Below are 6,000 nucleotides of genomic sequence, written 5' to 3'. Positions count from 1 at the left end.
GCGTCACATCTCAGATCCTCAGTCTATAGATGAGACTGCTAATTGTTGTCGGCCGATATTTTACATATTCCGTCAGATCAGTGCAGCCTTCATAGGAGGCTGCTTCTCGGAAACATGTTCCACTTGTTGCGTTTGAAACAGTCCTGCCCTTTCTGGTTGGATCTTAATCTGTTTCTGGAGTGGTCTGAACATTTTTAGGAGAGGTCTCTTTGAAGGGATTAGTATAACCAAGCCGAGACAGGGGAAGGCTTTGAATACATTCTTGGTGTCTTTCTTCCTGCAGTGAGCCTGAGAAGCTGCTGGAATTTTTAACAAAACAGTGTTTAAATTTGCAGGATTGAAGTAACAAACAAGGTTAAAAGATCCACCTGGTCTTGCTTAGTTTACAGTTGTGTGATTCACAGAACGGGATGGATTAAAGTCATCTGCTGGAAAAGTAGATCTAGTGGGTTTAGCCTCAAGCTTAACACCACTTTCTGTGGTGGAGCTGCAACACTGGCTACACTTTGAGTGAAGACACTGGTGTGTATGTAGTGATGGATTCACTAGTTTGGAGTTATTGTATCAGCTTCTTGACGGTTGCACCTCTCTCCGCAGAAGGCTGCTTTACGTTCAAGCCATCGAAACACGTTTTTTGTTGCCGGGGTCTAAATTAATATGTACAAATAAAACCTGACCCCACACAAATCAGAGGTTTATGTTGTGGTCTTCTGTTTATTCCTCCCCCGCAGTGTTCAGATTAGAAGCCCATCTCCCATCACTCAGTACTTTCAGCATTCGGCCTTTGACCCTGAGCATTAACCAACCCAAACACTCAGAAACAAGCTAAATAAGGTTCCGGTGATTTCCTGGCTCCTTCCGTGATATTATCATCTCTTCTTTGTGTTTATTTGGTTGTGTTTAAGTTCATAACTTGCCTCTTTCACTACAGCTGATGGTCTAAGACCACACGGCCCAAACCAGAGCAGATACGGTTGCATAATGTTTGACTGGCAGAGTTTTCCCAGAGGCAAGACAGCTGTGCTGCTCCCCATTTTAAAACCTGTACTTCAGTTTAACATCTGCCGCTTCCTCAGTAAACTCATCGCCTGTGGCATTTTTGGTCGTCTCCTTTTCCTCCCAGTCTGCTTTGTGAAGCAGCTTACACACAACAAGGAATCTATTCAGCTGCAGATAACTTCGAGTTTATTATGAAAACCCCACATCGAGAGGGAAGCTAACATTCTGTCCACACGGTCTCCTCAGGGAGCTGTTTTCAGGTTTTCCATCACATTTGATTATCTTCTTCGGAAGGTGAAGGTTTCCCAGTTGTCATGAGCAGGTTAATGATTCTTTTTTTCAACCACTGTGCAAATATTAACCATTAAATCCTACGTGTCACAGACCTGCCTGTGCAGAGCTTGTTATAGGATTATATAGAATCTTTGTACTTAATGAGGTTTTCTTCCACTTCTGACATGTTTTAAAAAATTGTTCTTCAAAGAATTATTGGACAATTATACATGTTACATATCTAGTGCTTGGTGTTGGGTTTGAACTTTCTTTTTTTAATTAACCGTAATCCCAGTGTTTACCTGACCTCAACTAAGTCTTTTGTTATTCTACAGTGAGATTATGTCATGAAAGTAGAAGCTTTCACTGGTAATTTCGTAACAACAGTTGTGGGTAAAGCACAACAAAAATGTTCATGTCTCAGTTGTTCGCTGTCGTCTTGGTGTCATGATGTCAAAATGTGAACAGCGTGATGAAGAGTTTGTTTTTGTTGATGATGATTTTTGAGGTTATTCACCTTGTTGGACAGCATGTTATGCAGTAAGTACTGAAACATGAACAGTGTAGAGAAGCTCAAATTAAATTCCCCTGTGAAGCTTATAGTGCGTTTTAGCTGGATTCTGAAATTTCACCCAGGAGCCAAATATCTCTAACTTTTTGGGAGTAGTGTGTGTCTCATCTGACCTGGGAATGTCTCGGGATCCTGCAGCAGGAGCTGGGGACGGACATGCTGCCACCAAGGCCCAGTTCCAGACCAGCATCACATAATGAATAGATGTTTATTTTTCCCTCTGTGACATTTCAGATACAAACTCGATTCCAAAAAAGTTGGCACACTCTACAAATTGTAAATAAAACAGAAATGCAATAATTTCCAAATCTCATAAACTTATATTTTATTCACAATAGAATATAGATAACATCTCAAATGTTGAAAGTGAGAAACTTTGAAAAGTCTTGGCTTGGATTTCATGAGAGCTACACATCCAAAAAAGTTGGGACAGTTTATTTTTCCCTTAAAATGATAGATTTTCTCAGTTTAAACATTTGATATGTCATCTATGTATTGTATGTATGTATCTATGTATTTTGAATAAACTATACGTTTATGAGATGTGTAAATTATTGCATTTCCTTCTTTATTCACAATTTGTACAGTGTGGCAACTTTTTGTACATTACAATAATAATCGCTGCATTTTTGTGCAAGTCCTTCAGACTCAATCTCTCCCCGACGTGTAGGTTTGACTACATTGACTGTGTAATGGAATCTGAGCAAAGCCAAACAGTCCACAGTCGTACTGGGGCTCAATCCGGGGCTTTAAGGAGCAATGTGCTAACTCGGACACACTTTTAGAGGAGGCCAACTTTTAAGAGGTGTTTTGGGGAAGTTCTGGGCTCGGGTTGTGGGTTGAGGCATGAGGTTGGTGTTTGTTACTCGGAGGGCAGCAGATGTGCTGGTGTGGTGACTTCGGAACAGAAGCGTCTGCTCCCAGCCTCGTACTGTATGATGTGGTGTGTTCTCCAGCAGAATCCCACTGGCTCCTGATTGAAACACAGCAACAACAAAGCTAGAAACCAGACAGCAACACTTCCTGGATCGAAGCAACCTCATTTAAACACTGAGGAGTAATCGTACACACCCAGATCGAGCAGGCAACCTGGCCAGACAACCACAAACCAACTGTTACTCCCGACTGTTACTTCCCATGTTTGTGTGATTCAAGTGATGACAACTTTATACTGTTCAATAGCTGAGAAAAAGCCGTCTCCTCAAATAAAGGCCATCTGTTGGAGCCTCTGAGGAGAAAACATTACCGATCACACAGTCATCAGTCATCTCTCATCCTCCTGATGCCTCTTTCTGACCTGGACCATATGCTACAGCTTTTACTGGTGAGAGGAAACAGAGAAAAAAATCATGTCACACTTAGAAAAATGATAGAAAATATACAATAAGCAGAAGGAAGAACTAAACAGAGAAACGTCACATTATACAATTTGAAAGACAAGCAGGACAGAAATATGAGATATCCGATTGAAAAAGATTTATGAGAATTGTACCATAGATTCAAGAGCCACTTTGTCAGCCAAGCCAAGAAAGAGGGTCTGTAATTTATGGAGGTGGACCCTGAATGTGACCCGGTGTTGGTGCAGACACATGCTCACACTGACAGCAGCCTGTGAATCAAAAGAAATTGAATCAGTTCTCATCAACCACTAATAATAAGCTTTTATTATTTAATATCAAATAAATTTTTCAAATACGTGTTTGACGGATTGCTGTTGTTGTCCAAAATACAACGAACACAAATCATCCAGACACAGAACTTACTGGGAGACATTTGTAGTTCGTTTGTAAATGAAGAATAATGTCACGTGTGTTTGACTGTGTAGCATTCAGCTGAAAAAATGGAAACCTAGCCGACCTTTTCAAAGACAAAGCACTGGACTTACACACCTGATTGGAGCACAGACACCGTCAGTAATATCAGTCACGCCTGTTTTTAACATTGGTTGCTGGGGAAAAGAAGTGTTTCCTGCAGATTCCCACTCAAATCTTAGTGTTATCACAAACACCAATCAGAGTGAAATGTGATGAAAGGCCCCTGACTGTCACATTGGACATTGTGCTGTTGATATCAGGCACAATATTCAGACACATCAGGAGCCTCTGTGTAACATCTGCCTTTAACTTTTTTTGTGTCTTTGTGCTTTTTATTCTACTAGAACCGTGTGAACCTTCACAAAATTTGATTATAAACTGTGGAAAAGGATCGAAATTCTGCCCACTTGCATAAATCGCTGTCGAACACTGTAAGGTCACGATATCGCAGCCATTTATTTTAACAGTAGAGATTCAGATAAAGTCCACTAGGAATAAAGTCCAGTTAGCTGTGTGCTCTCATTGTGCTGCATCATTTATCAGCTGCTCTGATAAGCGATGCAGCTCTAATTAATGAGGTCTTCAAACATTGAGCACGTTCTTTTTCTGAGATTACTGACCAGATTACTAAGATTCTCTCTGGTGGACGTTTGTCATTTTTCTTGAGCTTTGTAAGATGTGTAACTGCTCTACCTCCTGAGCCACAGTCGCCCCAGATGTGCATACAATTGTGCCACTCTGGATGGATTCACCTGCTTGTTGGTGAGGACCCCCTCCCCCAATAAATACATCACATGGTCCCTGACTGCTGCTCAAAAGCTGAAAGTATCATTTAGGCCCAATGCATAAAAACTGTGTCTTGTAATGTGGAAGGTCTTTAATGTCTCAACAGAAAAGACTCCATGTCTCTGATGAATCACTTTTTAGTTTTTCACTGTTTTACTAAAATCAGAAATTACAATTTCTCCTGCACAATTATTGCATTTTAGAAAAAGTCCTTGAAAAGATGTTAAATATATAGCTACATGTATTTGATCAAGTGTCGTTGTACTTTGCTGCCTAATCCACACTCTTATTATTATGCACTAATTGCACAATCGATGTTTTGCCCCAATGACTGACAGGTGGACAGCTACCAATGAAATAACCAGTTTTGTATTTTTACTGCTCAGGTTTCTTTTAGTATTGTATTGTCACTGAGCAAAGATACATGTTACAATGAAATTCTTTCTCTTCATTTAACCCCCCCATCCCCCACCCCCCAGGGGGGAGCAGTGGGCTGCCTCACTCAGGGACACACCTGGTGTGATCCTGCTGACTTCTGCATCCATCCTACTGCTCCACCCATTGAGCCACTTTAACATTAGGTGGAACATTAAGTACAATGTCTCCACGTGATCTGTAATGAATAAACATGTCACCTCGTGGAGCTGATACACATTTACAAAGTTCAGTAATATTTCTGGGGTCATTATTTTATAAGCAGGGATTTTGCGGGAAAAAAAACTTTCCTCTAGAAAAAAACAAAGTTGCTTTGCTAGGATCTTTATTAAAGTGTGTTAGCATGCTAACGTTTGCTACCATGAAGGGTATTTCATTTGTTCTGTACGATATCTGGTCAAGTATTAGTATGTTCTCAATGAACATTCAGTCTGTCTAATGTCTAATGAAGCGTTTCTGACTGTAACATGGCTTTAATGCGTTTTTCTGACTTTCCTCTTCCCGTGCACGTGCACGTGACAGACGGAACGTGTTGGCAGCAGTTCACACAGTGGCTAAGGGGGCACGCAACCCCCTCTGTCTCTTACTTTTGTTTTGCAGCCACTGTTTTCTGTACTTGAACATTTCATTACACTTATGCCATCCGTCATCTGTTTTTAATGTGGGATGTGTTTTGCTCCCAGTACGTCCTGATATTTTGACTTTTTAATGACATTCCTGACTTGATTTGTTGGCGGTGTCAAGTTCAAGCCCCCCTTCTTCTTTTTCCCCTTTTTTATGTCTTCATTCCTCTTTTTGATCATGGTAATTTTGTTTCTGTGTCTATCATCACCCCTTTCCTTTTCCCTTTCTCTTCACCTTTTCTCTTTTATTACTTCTCCCCCATTATCCCGCCTCCAGAATTGAGCCTTACCTTCGGGCAATGGGAGCGTCAGACTGTTGTTTCCAGTTTACGTCTACTCTCTAATTATATCAGCCAAAGACCTGCTGAAAAGTCAGACAGTCGGGTAAATGACATGCAGACACTTGCACAACCACAAACATAAACACCAACACACACAATTAAAATGCTTTATTAGCACCTCCTGAAAGAAATTTAAATGTGTAACATGATAATTTAAC

The sequence above is a fragment of the Channa argus genome, chromosome 17, assembly GCF_033026475.1.
Source record: "Channa argus isolate prfri chromosome 17, Channa argus male v1.0, whole genome shotgun sequence".
NCBI classification, from domain to species: domain Eukaryota; kingdom Metazoa; phylum Chordata; class Actinopteri; order Anabantiformes; family Channidae; genus Channa; species Channa argus.
The sequence above is the reverse complement of the archived record's forward strand: the minus strand, read 5'-3'. Positions refer to the sequence as shown.